Consider the following 21,614-nt stretch of genomic DNA (forward strand, 5'->3'; position numbering starts at 1 on the left):
GGTCGAAGGCGGTACCAAACCGCTGAGCCACCAGGGCTGCCCAACTCTTTGATATTTTAAAATCAATTTTAAAAACTAATGACATTTTGAAGTGATTTCTAATTCCTTCATGTTATATCTTAATAGTAATATTAAAGTCAAGATGTCAAACAACATTCTGTTCATAATTCTGGACTGTTTAGGAGGCAAGGTGACATAAAAGGTGACTTGTAAGCATATTCAAGTTTGAGAAGCTTTGTGCTTCAAGTTCATGCCTTCCTAACCTCTATTTTTTAGGGATCCTCTACCTTCTACTTTTCTGATATCTACAGGCCATCAACTAGCCAATTCAGCTGGATAAGCTTGGACCAAAATAGAATTTCTCAGCAATACTGAGAAATATTTAATGAAATAATGGATGATTTTCTATGTGAATACTATCCTGTGGATTCAATGTATACTTTGTAGTTTTTAAAGGTTTGTTCACTTATTTGAGAGAGAGAGAGAGAGAGAGAGCGAGAGAGAAAGTGAGTGAGCTTTGGGAGAGTGGGGCAGAGGGAGAGGTAGAGAGAGTCCCAAGCAGACTCTGCACTGAGTGAGGAGCTCTACTCAGGGCTGAATCTCACAACCCCAAGACCATGACCTGAGGTGAAACCAGGAGTCACCTCCTTAGCCAGCTGTGCCACTCAGGCACCCCTTTGATTTGTATTTTAAAAATTTTCTATATTGGAAAATGAATATAGACTATATGAAAAATTTACAGTCAGTTTTATCATAGGTTGCATCATCTTTGGGTTGCTAAAGTTCTTTGGCACTCTAATTATTTAGTATAATATGTGTCATGTACCTGCACAGCATCATCTTGCAATATAATGGTCTAATTGGCTTATAATATCAAAAATTCAGTTGGATGCTTTTTAAATTCTAAAACCTGTAACTGTGTTGTTCTCTTATTTGTCAGAAAAGGGGGACTTTTTTCTTTTGCATTCTTTATGTTGTTTACTTCTTTCCTCATGATGAGTTTTGCTTTTTTTTTTTTTTGTTTGTTTGTTTGTTTTTGAGTTTTGCTTTTGGAGGCAAGCATCACCTCTGGCTTTCAGGAAACATTTTGTCTCTGATCAACTTAAATACTTTTTTCCACAGCATTTCCCTCAACAACATTGAGGTACTGAGTTTCTGCTTAATGTCGAATTTTATCAGAATGGTGAATTTCAATATTGTATATTTTTAAGTAGCTGTAGAGTACTTTTAAAATAAAACTATTGGGATGTGTGGGTGGCTCAGCGGTTGAATATCTGCCTTTGGCTCAGGGCATGATCCCAGGGTCTGGAGATCAAGTCCCATGTTGGGCTCCCTGTGAGGAGTCTGCTTCTCCTTCTGCCTATGTCTCTGCCTCTCTCTCTGTGTGTCTCTCATGAATAAATTTAAAAAATATTAAAAATAAAATAAAACTACTGAAAGCTACACAAAGCTACTTTGTGGCTTTCTCTGCCATATTCAGCTTTTTTGTTTTGTTTGACTTTTCACCACATTATAGAAATCTTTTATGATCCAGTAATTCCCCTATTAGATATTTACCCAGAGAAAATTAAAATACTGACTCAAAAAGATGCATATATCTCTATGTTTTTTGCAACATTATTTACAATAGCCAAGACATGGAAGCAACCTAAGTGTCCGTCAATAGGTGATAATGAAAAAAAAATATATATATATATATGTATATATATGGAACATTATACAACTCTAAAGAAAAAGTTGAGATTGTGCCATTTGAGACAACATGGATGGACTTAAAAGGTATTATCCTAAGTGAAATAAGTCAGACTGAAAAAGACAAATACCATATGATTCTACTCATAAATGGAATCTAAAAGATGAATAAACAAAAAGCAGAATCAAAACTATAAATTACAGAAAAAAACTCATGGTTGCCAGGGGGAAGTTGGGCAAAATCAGTAAAGGGGAGAGAAAGATACAGACCTCCAGTTATGGAATTAGTAGGTCATGGGAATAAAAAGTAGAGCATAAGGAATACAGTCGATGGTATTGTAATAGTGATGAATGGGACAGATGATAGGTATACTTGTGAACAGAACATAATGTATAAACATGTAAATCACTAGGTTGTACACCCGAAACTAATATAACATTGTATGCCAAATATACTAAAAAAAAAAGGAAAAAAATCTTGGACCTGATAAATTTCATCTCTCCCAACAATAGCTATATTTTCTGTATCTTAGCCATAAGTCTCCTAATACTTTTATTCCAGAACTCTGAACCAATCAAGGAACAAATTTTCATTGGACATTTTCTCCTCTCTGATCTCTTAGCTTTGTTTCCCCCCACCCCACCTTTGTTATAAAAGGAAAAAAAAATCCTGCCGAAACATGTTGCCACTTTGAAGTTTAGGTATATATGTACATACTATTTTTGTGTGTGTATTGGAAGTCACATTTAGGAATATTCTCTGTAAGTTACACTTAAACTTTCTTAGTTGGTGATTGCCAACAACATTATGGTTTGTTTCATAAGACTTCTTTTTACTTTGAAACCATTTCCTCTATTTCTTCATTTTCTCTAAAAACCATACAGGATGATAAAGAAATAAAGTGAGAAGAGTATGCTGAATTATACGTACAACAAACTGTGCTAAATGTCATTTTTAAATGATATATAGGATATCATGGCACAAGGCATAGGATCATCTGAAAATGATGAGAGTTCATTCTCGGTTACCTGAACCATTGGGCCATTTGGAACCAGGAATACCCATCAATCAGTGAGAGAAGACATATTTGAACCCAGCATCTTATAAGACTTACGGCATTATTTTACCTTTTACAATTTTGTATGGTCTCTGCTGTCCTTGGGTACTGGGCAGCTAACATTCACAGTTACTTCTTCTAAACAGATAGCATGCAGGGACTCCTGGGTGGCTCAGTGGCTGAGTGTCTGCCTTTGGCTCAGGGTAGGATCCTGGAGTTCTGGAATCGAGTCTGCATCAGGCTCCCTGTGGGGAGCCTGCTTCTCCCTCTGCCTATGTCTCTGCCTCTCTGTGTCTCTGATGAGCAAATAAATAAAATCTAAAAACAAAAATCCCAAAACCCAAAAAACCACAACAAATAGCATTTAAGTTGTCTGCTTACATCTGAGACGGTTGCTATCATACTTGTCCTATAAGAAAGAAGAGCAACAATAGGGAGGGGTCTTTTTCCTGGAATACTGGACTGAGTGTCCTTCAGATGGCCTGGGCCTCTGCATCTTTCTTCATGGGAAAAATGATAGGATCAAACGACCTGTGACTTTTCTTGTTGCTGGCTTCTTGAGTTTTCTCAATAAACCTATTTTTTAAAACCTTATAATATTGTAAAATTTACCCTGAGCTGGTGAATCTCAGGTGGCCACCACAAAAGGACTCATCTTACATCACACAATTATTGGTGATAATCAAAGCTTTGTTCTGCATACTTTGCTTTGGCCAGTTCATATCTCAGTTTGCAGTTTTGTAACATGGATTGAAGTCACTGACCACATTTATATTTTGCCTTAGATAAAATGTCCATTTATGGCAGTTAACTCATGCATTTTCTTCTCAGCTGTCTACCTCCCTTATTCATATATCTCCTTGCCCAGCTAAGATTCCATGATGTATTGTTCAGTAATACTGTTGCTAATTCCCTATACTCCCTTCCCCTTCTGTCTTTTTTTGTGGTGTGTGCTAAGACTGCAACCAACTGCTTCCTCTATATCTGTGCCTGATCAGCCAAGCACTTCTGGGGAGAGTTACACAACAGGGCATGTTGATTTTACAGAAAATTAGTCAAAATAACTTCAAACCGTACAGCGACCCTGAAATGATTCTCAATCTCTCTTCCATTTTCCATAAGGATTATTGCAAGCCTCCTCAAACCTTCCTCTTATCTGCTATGATTCTCAGAAGGTGATCTTGACTTTCATTTTAGAGAGAAAATGGAAGCCATAAATGGGAACTCCATCAACTGTCGCATTTCCAGCACTCACAACTCTTACTGCATCTCAATCCATACTATTCCATTTCCCTCCTGTTACAATATGGATATAATTACTTCTCCTAAGGTTAAATCCTCCTCTACTGCTTTTATTTTACCTCCTCTCCCCTTCTAAGGTATCTGAAGTTATGGATTCTCTTTCTCTAATCAGAATATTCATGCTCTCTCTCAGTTGAAGATTTTAGAAAAGCTCAAGGTTTTTTACCAACTAAGAGAAAGAGAAGAAAGAAAAACCTCAACTTGATTCCTTCATTTCCTTTAAGCTACTGCCCTAGTACTGCTTTACAGACAAATTTTTTGGAAAATTGTCTCTATTGTTTCTATTTCTCTGCTGCTAGCAGTCTCTAAACCATCTCCAAACTAATTTCGACCTATTACTCTCTCTCAGGATTTCTTAATCTTGGCATTATTGGCATTTTAGGCTGAATCATTCTTTTATGTGTGCGGTACTATCCTGTACATTTGGGATGTTTAGTTAGCAGCATCCCTGTCTTCATTCATTAGATGCCAGCAGCAGCCCTCTCCCTCCAGCTGTGACAACCAAAAATGTCTTTAGACATTGCCAAATGACCTCTGTGGGGCAAAATTGCCCCTGGTTAAGAATCATTACTCTATCCTCATGGCTTCTGTTAAGAAGGTTACCAATGTTAAATTTCATGATGTTAAATTTCATTGTTTTTCTGAGTTGAAATCACAATAGCATCTGACATTATTAACCTCTCTCTTCTTGAGACAGCATTTTTCTTTCACCTCCAATGACTTAATAGTCTCTTGATTTTCTTTTTACCTCTCAAATTGTTCTCTCTTTATCTCTGTCTTTCTTTAAATCTCTTTGCAGGTTCATCCTTTGCCAATTGATAATTAAATGTTGGTATCCTCTTCTTACTCATCTCTCTTTCTGGGGATTCTCTTCCCCATCCAAGGCTTTAATTTCCATATTTATACTTCTGCTTCCAGCTACAAGGAACTAACTTCAGTACGGTGAACAGGCCAACCTTCCCAGGAGCAGCAACAAAAAAAGCTGGATACGATAGTTTATCTATAGCTTGTGAGTCTTTTATGTGGTAGCCTTGTCCTATAGAGAAAAAAAAAATCTACTTCTACCTTTTGAAAGGTAATAAAATTACTTCTTTTTTAAATAAAGATTTTATTTATTTAATTTGAGAAAGAATGAGAGAGAGAGAGAGAGAGAAAGAAAGGACAGAGGAAGAGGGAGAAGCAGGCTCCCCTCTGACTAGGGAGCCCAATGCTAGGCTGAAATCCCAAGACTCCAAGATCACGACCTGAGGTGAAGGCAGATGCTTAACCGGCTGAGCCACCCAGGCTCCCTAGAACATTAGTTCTTAATGAGAATAATACAGATAAAGACGGAAATGATATTTCTTAAATTGGCCTAGAAGGGTCTACATAATCTGATTCCGCCTCTGCCTTTCACCCCTGTATCCTCCCTAATCTCTTCCTCCGTCATCATCCCTCTTATATTCCTACTCCAGGCATCTGGCCATGGTTCAGTCCTTTGCTCATGCACCACCACAAGGCTCTTTTGGCTAGAATGAATGCTCCTCTTGCCCCTTCTACCTACTTAACTTATCCTCTGGGTTTTACCTCAAGCAGACTCCCTCAGACAGTCTTCCCTGACCTCTCTGACCAGCAAAATCCTCCATTATAGAGGCTATTTTAAAAAAATATTTTATTTATTTATTCATGAGAGATACAGAGAGGCAGAGACATAGGCAGAGGGAGAAGCAGGCTCCCTGCAGGGAGCCCAATGTGGGACTCAATCTTAGGACCTGGGATCACACCCTGAGCCAAAGGCAGATGCTCAGCCGCTGAGCCACCCCAGCGTCCCATATAGAGGCTTTTAATAGTCCCTGAACATCTGCTTATGGCATAGCACAGTAGCAGTTTTCCATATACTTGTGTGGTTAATGAGGCAGCAGAATACAGTTGGGTGGATAAAAGTGGGGATTTGGAAGCCAAGAGTCTCTTCATCTTTAAAATGGGGATGGTAAGGGATCCCTGGGTGGCGCAGCGGTTTAGTGCCTGCCTTTGGCCCAGGGCGCGATCCTGGAGACCCGGGATCGAATCCCACGTCGGGGTCCCGATGCATGGAGCCTGCTTCTCCCTCTGCCTATGTCTCTGCCTCTCTCTCTCTCTCTCTCTCTGTGACTATCATAAATAAATAAAAATTAAAAAAAAGTTACCTATTAAAAAAAATAATAAAAAAATAAAAAATAAAATGGGGATGGTAATAGAACCTACCTGTAAGGGTTGTTGCAAGTCTTGAATGACTTATGTATGTACAGTGCTTCTAATGGTGCCTAGTGCATAATAAGCATATGTAAATTTCCGCAGTAAATTGTTTTTTTAAAAAAGATTTTATTTATTTATTTGACCCAAAGAGAAAGAGCCAGAGAGAGCACAAGCCAGAGAAGGGACAGAGGGAGAGGGAGAAGCAGGCTGAGCAGGGAGCCCGATGCAGGGGTTGATCTGAGGACCCTGGGGATCATGACCTGAGCTGAAGGCAGATGTCCAACTGACTGAGCCACTCAGGCATACCTGTCTGCAGTAATTAAGAAAAATGTAATTATCATCTGTCTTTCCCACTATTTTTGTACATCATCTTTTTCTCAGTGCCAACACAGTTTATGACATATGGCAGGCATGTGGTAACTGCACGAGTAATGTATAAAGTGTTTGGAAAAAGAAATGCTCTATAAATGCAAAGCAGGTTTATTTAGATGAAAAATAGAGATTCGGCATTGTCTTTTTAATTCACTTTTCATTTGCACAGTCTAAGCTGAGAGGAAAATAGGTGATTTCTTAATTTTAAGAGAATTGGAATAATATTTTATTCTGCTTGAGTTCATTATAACAAAATCAGTGAAGTCAGAATCTTTGAGTTAAAATATTATAAATTTCATGGGGTACCTGGGTGGCTCAATCAGTTAAACATCCAAAGCTTGATTTTGGCTCAGGTCATGATCTCAGGGTCCTGAGAGCAAGCCTTATGTTGGGCTCTGTGCTGAGTGTGGAGTCTCTCTCTCCCTCTGCTGCTACCCCCACTAGTGCATTCTCTCTCTCAAAAAAATTTTTTTTAATTATAAAATTGAGATTTATATCCAAATTCAAATTCATGTATTAAATACATAAGAACTACATATAACTTTCCATAATAGACAATGAAAACAAACATCTTAGTCTTGGAGATTAAGGCTTATATAAAAACAAATCATTTTAGCTTTTAAATGATCACACACACTTACACAAAATGATCACACAAGATTTGTAAACACATTTTCACAGACTCAATTTTTTGATGACAAGATGTTAAATATATGAATCTGACAAGAAAATTTGGCTCTGTGAACATGCAAATGAGATTATGTATCTAGCACAGAGGTCACAGGATTCTTTGAATCATTATGAATTATTAGATATTAATAATCTGAGAAATAATCATGCCACATGAACAATGATAATTCAATGCAAAAAGTCTAAAGCCATGAAGAGATATTAATAAAGTAGTATATTATTATTTGTATTAGTCAACTCAGGCTGCCATAACAAAACACAGATTGAATGGCTTAAAGAACAGAAATATATTTCTCACAGTACTGGAGGGTGGGAAGTCCAAGATGAAGGTGCCAAACTGATTTCATTCCTGGTGAGAGCTCTTCTGTTAGTCTGTAGGCAACCACCTTCTCACTGTGTCATCACATGACAGACAGAGAGAGAGAGAGAGAGAGAGCTCAGGCAGGGCTCTCTCTTTTTTTTTTTTTTTTTAAGATTTTATTTATTTATTCATGAGAGACACACACACACACAGAGAGGCAGAGACATAGGCAGAGGGAGAAGCAGGCTCCATGCAGGAAGCCTGATGTGGGACTCGATCCCAGGACTCCAGGATCACAACATGAGCTGACGCTCAACCACTGAGCCACCCAGGCCTCCCATCAGGGCTCTCTTCTTAATGAGGGTACCAGTCCCATCAGATTAGGGCCCTACCCTTATGACTTCATTTAACTTTTGTCACCTCCTCACAGGCCTTATCCCTAAAAACAGTCATATTGGGGGTTAGGGCTCAGCATATGAGTTTTGAGAGGACACAAACATTTAGTCCATAACACCTTTCAAAAGGAGAGAATATAATTTGGGTGAATATGCAAAAAAACTTTTAGAGGAAGAGGCTTTTAGGATTGACTTCAAAGGGCTTGGACTTGCAGAGTTGGAAGAGAAATTATTCCATGATCTAAATATTATATGTGGAAAGCAGAAGGAATATAGGATCTGTGTGGGGCTAGTGAGAATTTGCTTGATTGGTCTCCTGGTATGTGAGAGGGAAATGAATGGAAAGTAGGTGAATTTCAAATCATTGAGAAATTTGAATGGTGAGCTGTGGAGTTTGTACTTTATTTCATAAGCAATAGAGGGGGATCCCTGGGTGCCTCAGTGGTTTAATGCCTACCTTCGGCCCAGGGCGTGATCCTGGAGACCTGGGATCGAGTCCCACATCAGACTCCCTGCATGGAGCCTGCTTCTCCTTCTGCCTGTATCTCTGCCTCTTTCTCTCTGTGTGTCTCTCATGAATAAATAAATAAAATCTTAAAAAAAAATAAGCAATAGGAGCCCACACTTTTAAAAAGGAATTATATGATCAGAACTATTTTCACAGAATATTAATCTGAGAGAAACTTTAAGGAGCTGAAATTGGTAGCTTAGTACTAGTCTGGTTAGAAGGTTGTATTAATAGGAAGGAGGTAATGAGAGTCGAATCTATAACAGTGGTATCAGGTACTTACCCATGAGTCAAACATTGACCCTTCCTCAATAAGCCAGCTTTCTAACAATTCTAAACTTGTATATACCCAATTAAAATGCTCAATATTTACAAAGCAAAAATGATTAGAACTACAGGGAGAAATTGAAAATCCTCAATCACAGTAGAATATTTAAACTCATATCCCAAAATTAATGATAGGCTAAGCAGACAAAATGTTAAAAAAAAGATATAGAAACGTTGAATAATGCAAATAACTGTATTGATATTGGCTCAAATCAGAGAATACCATAGAACTAGAGAATGCTCTATGCAACAACTAGAGAATATACCTTGATGCTCTTTCTCCTTTCCCTGGATTCTCTTTTGCAGTCACCATTTCTCCCCTTTTCAAAAGAAAGGGCTACCTCTTACCCATTTCAAATCTTCTATGATGCATCCTCTTGGGGCATAGAAACCTCAGAGGTACAATACTGGTGTTGGAGAATTCTTGTTTAATCATAAACCTTTTATAGATCATTGTCTTTTCCTGTCTTACATGAATGTCTGTTTAAGGGTGAGTCATGGCATTAGGAAAGTGGTTAATTGGACCTGTGTTGGGATATTCCAATTCAGTAGTATGGCACAGTTGGAGCGATGACAGTTTTTATTTGACTGCCTCACCTCTTTCATATTCATATTTTGTCAAACATTAAGTTAACTCCTGAGGGAGTCATATCAAAGCAACCCACTCACTCTGGTGGGTCAGAAAGTCAGGCAGCAAGGACTAGGGGTGCTGTAGTCCCCATGCTATGCCTATAACCTTGCCAATCAAAGGGCTGGAGTCTCCAAGGGCTTATCCTAGTGAGAAGCAGCTTCTGAACAAGAAACTGGGAGGAAATGATAGATATGGCTTAACCAATATTTACCAATAATGGTGAAATAGAAGCTTTTCTTAACTATTATTAATAATAAGAAAATGTATCAACTATGTTGACAAAAAGTCTTGGTTATCTTTCTATTTTCCCATAGAAAATGATATGAAAAGTCATTTGAAGAGGTGATTAAAAGTATCAGCCCATGGGATGCCTGGGTGGCTCAGTGGTTGAGTGTCTGCCTTCGGCTCAGGGCGTGATCCTGGAGTCCTGGGATTGAGTCCCACATTGGGCTCCCTGCATGGAGCCTGCTTCTCCCTCTGCCTGTGTCTCTGCCTCTCTCTGTGTCCTTCATGAATAAATGAATAAAATCTTTAAAAGAAAAAATTAAAAGTATCAGCCCAAGACTATGGAAAAAGTGTTACAGAGATATGTTTTTTTTTTCAGAGATATGTTAATAATGATATTTTTTGTTCTTCTAGGTCATATGATGTTTGTGGACTTTATCATTCTTTTAAGATGTTTAATTTGTTGTGATTTCATACCTATCTTACTTTTATACCTATCTTCAAAATTAATAATATTGTATTCTTTTTTTTTTTTAAAGAGGTCTGCACCTCCAGTTATGTTTGAACAAAACCTGAATCCATCCCCAGACCTCATATCTTTTTTCTATCTTTCTCTTCCTGTCTCGGTTTCATGTTTTTTATGTTCTTAAAAGCAGGACCTATACTAATATATATGGGATGTAGAGCAAAATAGTCTAAAAATATCACCTAGGATATAGTGCCCTAAATTTTTAAAAATGGCTTTATTAAATTAATTCCTCCCTCTCCAATGTTAATATGTTGTTCTAAGTATTAGATGCAATATAAGTATTAGCTGCAATATAAATACTTAACATATTTTAAGTTTTGCCAATAAGAACTTCTATTCTTATCTACTTGTGTATAAGGACGAGATTTTTTAAGTACTAGAGGTATAAATAAAAAATAGGACTAGCTAAATCCTGACTTATTCCAGCAATAAAGTAGTATTAACCCATGAATAAATAAACCTTTAAACACATTTAAAAATATTAGATGGTCAACTCAAACATCTGTGAAGGATATATAGCTTTTCACATTACTTTTAAGGGCATGCAAGCAAAAACATGTGGAGACAACTGATCTGGACAAATAACTATGCAAGGCTATATAAATCAATCATGCAACTCCTTTAAGGGAGCCACCATCTATTTTTAACTGTCCTGTTGGCAGATTTCAGCAGACAGCTGTATCAGACGGATGGAGGCTGCCTGACAGTTGGAAGAACACTTGTGTTGGCCCACTTATTTTCACTTGTGAAAACTTTTCAAATCCTAATATTTAAAAAATGCCACTGAGGCTAATAGTTTTATAGTTTGGGGGTGGAAGTAAGTCCCATTAGTGCTATATAATAGGTAGCATGGGGATCTCCAACAGGAGTTCTGGTTCAATTTCCTCAAGGGCCTCCTTCCTTTTATCTGTCGAGGAATCCTACATAATTGTTTATCAATAATTAGGTGTAAGTGACCGTGAAGATGGATTGATTGAGATCGCCTTGATGTTGTGTTTGACAAGTCCATACTGCAGGTTGGTTTTCAGTTGAGAATTTTCTCTGGATAACTGGGATTAAGTCTCCAGCTTTGGGGTGCTCTGAGGGGCTGGAGCACCAGTAATAGCTGACTTTTGAAGATAGGCAATCTCATTTCTCTCGTGTTATTCTAAGGGAAAAGGGTCTATGCAAAATGACCGTAACTCCAAACCCTTGCTCTTTTTATTTCTTCACCAACCACTTTCCTAGATTTGAATCTTATCAAAGGAGAGCAGATTCAGTTTGGATTCTAGAGCCTGTTAGTCCAGGGACTTTCTGTTTCAGTAGCAAGCCTGGTCCTTAATACTAGATTTCAGTAACAAAATTTTTGAAGTATATACAGTGACTTCTCCTGAATGCATATTGCCTCCAGGTGGACTGGATTAGGGCATAGATTGCCTCATAGACTGAAAAAAATCACCATTTTCCTTTCTTGGATCACTGCTGGGGTTCAGTGCTGGGCATCGGTTCTTCCTTTATGCTTTTGTGATAATTTTTTTTTTGCCATAAAACTCATTGAGTTTCTCTATGACTGGCTTGAATCCATACAATCCAGGTTCCCTATCTCAGGGAAAAGGCAGTAAGTACAGGTATCCCTTGTTTATCAAAATTTCACATTATACAATTTTGCTTTTATAGAAGATCTACATTAGTATCTGTTTTTTTGATAACTAGAAGACATTCAAAGAGAATTTTTGCTTTTATGAAAGAAAGTGAAAAATAAAGATAGCCTTTGGTGTTTATTTTTATGAAAGAAAGTGAAAAATAAAGATAGCCTTTGGTGTTTATAAAGATAGCCTTTGGTTATTATATAGGGGCAGCGTGGACCCCCAACAATGACAATGGCCCTGCTGACCTTCCCTGGGAACTAAACTCAGCATCTCAACGTCAAGCTGCCAGAGGTTTGGACTGTGCGAGCATCTGTGCTTTATCTGTTTATTTTGTGCATCCATTAGCAAGGTGTGTCCTAAGGTATCAGAAAAGCCTAACAGAAATTATTTTTGGGTCTGGGAATACTCAAAACATTTTCCATATAAATGAATGGTAATCACTTCTTTGCTTTGTGCCATTCTGGCTTACAAAAGGTTTCATAGGAATGTTCTACTTTTGCAAGGGAAACCTGTAGGAGGTCTCAAGTTACCTTAAGCAAAATTTCCCTCCCTGTGGCTTTGCTAAGAGGATAATGAATTTTCATACACCTGTTGTCCAAAGCCGAGGGTGTATTGGCCTTATCAGGGCATAAGTAAAAGGGAATATTCACTTGACTTTGCAGAGCAAAACCAACCATCCCCTCCAAAAAAATTCCAAAGTAATGTTCTATTTCCTTTTATCCTGGGATCACAGGGTAGCCAAAATAATAATAACGCTAATAGTTAATAAAACTAGGCTGCTGGAAATAAAACTTTCCAACTGGAAACAATTTGAAGTGGGAATGGAAGGCTTGAGTTTCTTCTGTGTATTTGGCCTCTCCCTTTTCTTACCAATTTCCTTTTGAAAGTTTGTAGAGTCAGCTTTTTTTTTTAAAGATTTTATTTATCATGACAGACACAGAGAGAAAGAGAGGCAGAGACACAGGCAGAGGGAGAAGCAGGCTCCATGCAGGAGCCCAACGTGGGACTTGATCCCAGGTCTCCAGCATCATGCCCTGGGCCGAAGACAGGCACTAAACCACTGAGCCACGCAGGGATCCCCTGTAGAGTCATTGTGAAACCTATATTTCTCCCTCCAGATATGCTGCATCATATTCAACAAACTTATCCTGAAACAATTCCAACATGTCACCTGTCACCATTTTGTTCCCAAAGACCTCCCTCCTAGAACCATCTTTCCTCTGCTCCCCTCAGGACTGATCAGTCTTTAGGCTGATCATGAGCAGTCATGGGGATCTTCACCTGCCTAGGCTTCTGGAGGGTTAAATTCAGTGTGACAGGATTTCAGGTGTAACAAGATGTTAAGTGAGATTGTTCCCCCCCTCTTGTCCCAGAATTATAAAATACAGATGTATGGAGCAGAGACACTTAGTTCTCCATATTCCAAAGAGAGCCACCAACTATACCTGTCTTCCAGGGCTTGAAGGAAGACTGGAGAGGTAGAATTTTGTCAGAGACAAGAAAAAAAAATCCAGCTGAGATAATGGTACATTTGACTGAGCTAGTGACAGTAGAGGTGGTGAGAAGGGGTCAAATTCTGGTCATATTTTGAAGAGAGAGTCAATTGGATTGGGTATGAGAAAGAGAGGAGTTACACATGACTTCACATTTTTAGACTATTGAAAAAAAAATTCTGCACAGGGAGAATTATTGGAATGGTGACATGACCTTGAGTGAGAGAAGAAGAACCTGGTGTACAATTGGAGGGATTAGCCATGGAGTGGGAACACCTGCAAGTCATGCTCAGGATAGGCAAGAAGGCAGACAGCCAGGCCAAATGCCAGTAGCTTGTGTGATGTGATGGTAGGAGGTGAGAAATGCTTTTCTGCTTTGATTCCTCCAACTTTCTCAGGGAGATAAGAAGCAAGGTCATCAGCTTGAGCATGAAGTACGCATGTGTGGTATTAAAGAAGCTGGAGAATGCTTCTAGGTAGGAGTTGTTTGCTAGTTGGGGACTGCCTATATTTTTGTACTTCTGCCATTTATTTTTACTGTGCCACGCTCTCATAAACATACTCTCTTTTCTAGTCAGACCTATCTCTTTTCGACTAGTGCCCTCCAACCTTATGTATTTGCATCCTTTTATTTAAAAGAAACAACATCCTTTGTCTATTTCCCCTGATTCAAGGTACGTAACCTCCACGAAGCCCTCATTAACCACTCCATCTCACACTGTCATTTCTCTTCAGTGCACTCTGCTTTAACTGACAGGGATGTGGCTTTGCTTTCTATTTGTTTCCTGTTATTCTTGGTCTCTGAACTTGATCGTAAAATCACCTATGGCAAGAATAATTTCCTTTTCGTCATCCTCCCATGGTGATGTGTACAGACTTGTAACAATTGCTCATTGAAGAGTTATTATTTTCAGTTCCTAGTCAGAACCTGCCATGTTGGCAGGAGTTTAGTATAATATTTGTTTTTTAGCTATATAATCCAAAAGAAATTGTGGTGGCCACTTGAAAGGAAAAAAATGTCCTTTCCAATGGCAGCTTTTTTTTTATTTAAATAAATTGTAGCTGAATATGAGCCGGATGCATTTGCTTAGCATGTTAAAATTATTGCAGGAAAATATTTTGAGTTTCTTATAACCATGTAAACCAGAGATTCCCAATCCTGGTTGTATTTGTTGTGTACCTGAAGGCATTAGAAATTGCGCATCTGGGAGCCAGACATGGCAAGCGTAAGAGACATTTGATTGAGTATGGGTCCTTTCCTGAGTATGGCTTCCCTTCTTGCTAAGTTCAGTGCAACTAGTCACCAAGTTCTGGTGCTAGGTCTGAAATGACTCTAAATTCTCTGGGCATCTGACGTTTAATCTGTCCCAAACCAAACCTTCATATTCTCCCTAACATGCTGTGCTCTCTTCTCTTCCTACACCTTAAGATGATTCTGGATTCTGTCCCCCATCTGCACACTCAATCCATCCAATTTTTCAGCTCAACCTTCAAAATACATTGTCATTGAGACCTCATCATTTGTCCTGCTATCATACTACTCCATCCCTCTAGATAAATATGAATCATGGATTTCATATATATTTTATATAACAGTTAAAATATGTCTTAAAGCAATCATTAAAACCATGAATTGTGTTGTTTACCTGCTCACAAGCCTCCACTGGTTTTCTATCACACCCAGAGTAAAATCCATAGCCCTCACCATGGCTAACGAGGTCTTCTCCCTCTGACCTCACTGCTGGCCACTTTTCCCCTTTCTCAATGCACTTCAGTTTTCCTTGAAAACACCAAGAGTGCTCTTGTTGCTTTCTCATCCTGGAATAAGCTTCTCCTCATATTTCTGTGGAACTTACCTTCTCAGTTAACTCAAGTCTTTGCTCACATTATTAACTCCTCAAACGATTGCATGTTATTGTGGTTTGTGTGGGCATATAGTTGGCAGAGGATACTACTAGCATTTATCATTCCTCCAAGATTAGCTAACTATTTGCAATCTCCATTACTATTCAGGTTTCATAAGGCACTTTCAGCTTTCTATCTCTTTGGCTGTCCTTTTGACACACAGGAATGTTATATTACCTGGGAAAAAAACCCCTAAAGATATGAGACATTTTTGCTTTTGCAAAACCGAACTGCCTTTGTGGGATATCTTAAGATCAAACAAATCTCAACATTGCCAGATATTAACCTCTCTAGATATCGGCTATTAAGAACATATAGGAAAATCAGAAAAAGTCTTATTTAGCTTTTTGAATTTATACTTAAATTCAGGTAATAAAACTTCTCTGAGGGGATCCCTGGGTGGCGCAGCGGTTTAGCGCCTGCCTTTCACCCAGGGCGCGATCCTGGAGACCCGGGATTGAATCCCACGTCGGGCTCCCTGCATGGAGCCTGCTTCTCCCTCTGCCTGTGTCTCTGCCTCTCTCTCTCTCTCTCTCTCTGTATGACTATCATGAATAAATAAATAAAATATAAAAAATAAAATAAAATCTTAAAAATAAATAAATAAATAAAACTTCTCTGATAATAACACCTTTTTGGAACATGTATAGAGTTACCTCCTGTTTTGTTAATGCCAGGTTTATCCACTCTTACTGGGTAATGCTATGAATTTCTGTACAGTACATGTGTAAATACATGCGAATGTTTGTGGTCGTGTATATATAGCACTGATTCTTTCTGCTTAATATCTCTCATTTGGAGAGATAATATTCCCTATTTTATTTGATACTTTTCTTCCCCTGGGATTTTCCAGTAGTGTCAATTCTGAGCTAGACTGACTTTACATCACACCAGGTATGATCCTTTTAATTAATGTTGTGCTGACTCATTTGGCTGTTAGTATTTGATAGGAGAGGTCTTTATAAGTATGTATTTCAGGAAACCTTATTCCTTCCCTCTGAGACCCTTATCACTGTCCTAGGAATTGTGGGAAGAATACAATCAACTGTCTGGGTCCTCACTCTTCAAGGGTAGTGCTTTATAGATAGTGCTTTGAGAGTGGGTGGGTAGAAAGATCTAGTCACCTCCCGCTCCTTCTAGTGATCAGACAGAAAGGAAAACACAGGGTGCCACTGAGGGAGATAAACTTGCTTCCTGTACTCTCAGTTGCTCATAATATTTCAAATGTCCTGGCACCTACTGCCACCATGTGGATATTTACAATTACTGAATTCAAACTTGAGTGCTTCCCTTTTTAAGCCTGGTGAAATACCCAGAATTTTAAGTTTGTTTTAGCATCCTTCAGCCTCAGATTGGCTCCTGCGTCCCCTCCAGCTTCCTTCTATTCTCAGACTCACAGTGAGTTTCTCTCTTCCCTGATGCTGCACTCTGTTAAAGCAGTGCTAGAGTCATGCTGCTGATGCCCTAATGGCTTTTAATTTTTGATACTCTAGTTTGAGACAGAGAGACCCTGAGATGGCCCCCAATGATTTCTGTTACCTGATATTCCTGCCTGTGTATCCCTTTTACCTTGAGTGTGCGTGCGACCCGTGACTAGCTTCTGATCAACAGCATAGGGCAGAAGTGATAGGAATGGTGCTTCCGCAATTATGTTACGTGGTATTGTAACTTCCATATTACTAGCAGACTCTCTAGATTGCCTTCTGCGTTCACATACATGAAGCAAGAAGCCATGTTGGGAGGCCCAGTGAAAAGATTCGGGGGCCACTACTGGCTATCAGCAGGCAAGAAAGGAGGCCCCCGTCCAACAGAACATAGACAGTTGAATCTTGCCAACAACCAGGGGAACTTGGGAACAGATGACTCCTCAGTGGAGCTTTTGGGAAAAATGCTAGCCCAGGCTGACACCTTGATTGTAGCTTCAGAAGAGATCTTTAAGCAGAGGACCAGGTTAAATTGTGCCCAGATTCTATGAGATAATAAATGTGTGTTGTTTTCAGTTACTAAATGTGTGGCCATTTGTTCTGCAGCAATAGCTAACCGATACACGGTTCTTTGGTTATACTTATGTCACTCCCCTCTTTACAGGATTGCAATATAGGTCCTTAGAGACCATTCTTGGAAATAAATATCATTGACACACTACTCTGTGCCAGAATTGTCCATCCCCTCCTACCAAGGCTCTGTTACTGAATCAGTTTGTTATGTCTGATTCCTTTATCATGAGTTTTCTCCCAGGAGATAGCTCAGCTATTTATACAGACAGAGTTCTGTTGAGATTGCATATAAAATTCCCCAAATAAACTTGGACAATTTATTCCCCAAATAAATCCAGCAATGGGCACAGCTTAGCTGAAGGGTGAGATCACATACCTTGTCAGATAATTTATCCACTTCCACATGCATTATACTATTGCAGCTATAGTGATCATGACTGATATTAAACTTTATTCTTAATTTAAAAAAATGCTTCATACCAGCGCTTAGTCATGAAACACTTGACTAAGAGTATGAAACACTTGACTAAGAGTGCTAAAAGGTGAGGAGGGGGACATGGAATCACACTTTATCACAACTTGATCCTAGAATACAACCAGGACTTTTTAATAACTACATGAATTTCCAGTTATGTTATGTTGATGGCATGCTTCTAATGACACAGTTCGATAAATGTAAAGGAAGTTAACCAGAGGTTAACCTAACTTAGGTAATTTATTAACCTAACTTAGATAACTTATTAACCAAAGCTGCTCCTAGTGATCAGCAGTTTTGTAAGGGGTTGCCATCAGGATCTGCAGTTTTTAAAACTTAATTTACTCTTTTTGAAAACCAGAACAGCATTTATTCAGCTCTGGTACCGAGGCTTAAATACATTTAAACTCAGAAAGTACTCACAAATTATCTTTTTGTCCTAATTGAAGTAGGCTTGGTTGTTGGGCATGCTCAATTTCAACCATAGGGCAGTGGATTATCAGCAAGCTCTCTTGCTCAGCTGTAGACCAAAACCAAAATATTTGGTTTTTAAAATTAAAAATAGACAAGACCACTTAACTCATGTTTTAACTGAAACACCTTGTTCTTCTTTCTTTCTTTCTTTCTTTCTTTCTTTCTTTCTTTCTTTCTTTCTTTCTTTTTTTAAGATTTTATTTATTTATTCATGAGAGACACACACACACAGAGGCAGAGACACAGGCAGAGGGAGAAGCAGGCTCCATGCAGGGAGCCCGACATGGGACTCTATCCCGGGTCTCCAGGATCACGCCCTGGGCCAAAGGTGGCTGCCCTTTTCTGCCCATGTCTTTTTTTTTTTTTTTTTTTTTAATGATAGTCACAGAGAGAGAGAGAGAGAGAGAGGGACAGAGACAGAGACAGAGACACAGGCTGAGGGAGAAGCAGGCTCCATGCACCAGGAGCCCATGTGGGATTTGATCCCAGGTCTCCAGGATCATGCCCTGGGCCAAAGGCAGGCGCTAAACCACTGCGCCACCCAGGGATCCGTCTGCCCATTTCTTGATTGGATTTTTTTGTACTTTGGGTGTTGAGTTTGATAAATTCTTTATAGATTTTGGATACCAGCCCTTTATCTGATAAGACATTTGGAATTATCTTCTTCTCCCATTCTGTCCGTTGTCTTTTGGTTTTGTCGACTGCTTCCTTTGCTGAGCAAAAGCTTTTTATCTTGAGGAAGGCCCAATAGTTCATTTTTGCCTTTGTTTCCTTTGCCTTTGGAGGTGTGTTTAGCAAGAAGTTGCTGCAGCTGAGGTCAAAGAGGTTGTTGCCTGGCTTCTTCTCTAGGATTTTTATGGATTCCTGTCTCACATTTAGGTCTTTCATCCATTTTGAGTTTATTTTTGTGTATGATGTAAGGAAATGGTCCAGTTTTATTCTTCTGTATGTGATTGTCCGATTTTCCCAACACCATTTGTTGAAGAGACTGTTTTTTTTTTTTTCCATTGGGTATTCTTCCTTGCTTTGTTGAAGATTAGTGATTAGTTGACTATAGAGTTGAGGGTCCATTTCTGAGTTCTCTCTATTCTGTTCCATTTATCTGTGTGTCTGTTTTTATGCCAGTACCATATTGTCTTGATGATTACAGCTTTGTAACAGAGCTTGAAGTCCGGAATTATGATTCTACCAGCTTTGGTTTTCTTTTTCAACCTTCTTTTGGCTATTCAGGGTCTTTTCTGGTTCCACACACATTTCAGGATTATTTGTTCCAGCTCTGTGAAAAATGTTGATGGTATTTTGATAGGGATTGCATTGAATGTATAGATTGCTCTGAGTAGCTTAGACATTTTAACAATACTTGTTCTTGGGGATCCCTGAATGGCTCAGCAGTTTAGCACCTGCCTTCGGCCCAGGGCATAATCCTGGAGCCCGGGGATTGAGTCCTGCATCAGGCTCCCTTCATGGAGCCTGCTTCTCCCTCTGCCTGTGTCTCTGCCTCTCCATCTGTGTCTCTCATGAATAAATAAATAAATAAATTATTAATTAAAAAAAAAAACTTGTTCTTCCAACCCACTCAATAGAAAGTTTGGAATTAAAGTATTTTTATTTAATTTTTCCTTCACGTTGTCTTATTTTATTTATTTATTTATTTATTTATTTATTTATTTATTTATTTATTTATATTTATGCATTTATTTGAGAGAAAGAGAGGGCATGAGCAGGAGGGGCAGATGGAGGAGAGAGAATCCCAAGCAGACTCCATGTTGAGTGTGAGGCCCAATATGGGGCTTGATTTCATGATTCTGAGATCAAGACCTGAGCCAAAACCAAGAGTTGGATGCCCAACTGATTATGCCACTTAGGCACCCCTCCTTTATGTTGTCTTATAAAGTTTGATTGCAGCTTGATGTTGACAAAGAGGAAAAATACCCCCCCCCCCAAAAAAAAATGTAACTTGGCTAAGAGAAAGTGTCTGTATCTATAATTAAACTGATTTTCCAAAACTAAAAATGTGTATAGAGCCTAAAATCTGAGGAGGGGCTATACTATTTGATTGATACTTTATTTCCAACCAACTGTGAGACTTCAGGCAAAAGATATAACTTTCTGAACCTTTATAACTTTCCTGACATTTATTTTTATTTTTTATTTTTTTTTATTTTTTTATTTTTTAAAATTTTTTATTTATTTATGATAGTCACAGAGAGAGAGAGAGGCAGAGACACAGGCAGAGGGAGAAGCAGGCTCCATGCACTGGGAGCCCGACGTGGGATTCGATCCCGGGTCTCCAGGATCGCGCCCTGGGCCAAAGGCAGGCGCCAAACCGCTGCGCCACCCAGGGATCCCACTTTCCTGACATTTAAAGTAAATGTGTAATAAGGAGAAAGAAAGATAAGAAAAGAAAATGAGAGGAACACAGAAGGAACATGTGATGGGATAGTCTGGAGGTATGAACCTGCCTGAAACATCTAGAGTATGGCAAAGCATTTTCTTTTCTTTTCTTTTCTTTTCTTTTCTTTTCTTTTCTTTTCTTTTCTTTTCTTTTCTTTTCTTTTCTTTTCTTTTCTTCTTTTATTTTCTTTTCTTTTCTTTCTTCTTTTCTTTTCTTTTCTTTTCTTTTCTTTTTTTCTTTTCTCTTCTAACTGCCTAAAAATAGCATTTGTGGGTTTCTTTTTTAAGATTTTATTTATTCATTCATGAGAGACACACAGAGAGAGGCAGAGGGAGAAGCAGGCTCCCTCAGGGAGCCTGATGGTGGGGAACCCAATCCTAGAATCCCAGGATCACAACCTGAGCCAAAGACAGACAGACGCTCAACCACTGAGCCACCCAGGTGTCCAGCCTAAAAATAGCTTTGATAGCGACTTTGCTCTAGGAAGAGAGTTATCACCATAGATAACTGCATTATGGTATGGTAGCCAGGGAGGAATCTGGATCAAAGTCCTCTATGTCCCATTGTTACTGAGTGGTGCAGCAAACATTTGTTTACCAAACATTTATTCTCTTTTATTTTTTTTATGAATTACATTCTTTCTTTTTGAAGTCTCAGAGCCTTTTGCCCTTCTCCTAGTTCAGGATAACATATAGACCTAATTCTGCCTATTTTTAGAATTCCCATGTCTGTGTGGATTTCTTGTATATAAGGAATTAAATTTGATTTTCTCTTGTTAATCTGTCTCATGTCAGCTTGATTCTTAGTCCAGCTAGAAGGACCTTGAAATGGACAGGAAATTCTTGTTCTCCAATAGTTGGTGTAGCTGGTGGCAAGATACTTTAACTTCTCGGGTGTCACTCACAGCAGACACTGCTATAGCTGAGAACTATCTGCCAAACAGTTGGCAGAAGGTAAGATTTCTTATTATATCAGTCTCCTGGAATCTCTAGCTGTGGAATCT

The sequence above is a fragment of the Canis lupus genome, chromosome 6 (assembly GCF_003254725.2).
Source record: "Canis lupus dingo isolate Sandy chromosome 6, ASM325472v2, whole genome shotgun sequence".
Taxonomy (NCBI): Eukaryota; Metazoa; Chordata; class Mammalia; order Carnivora; family Canidae; genus Canis; species Canis lupus.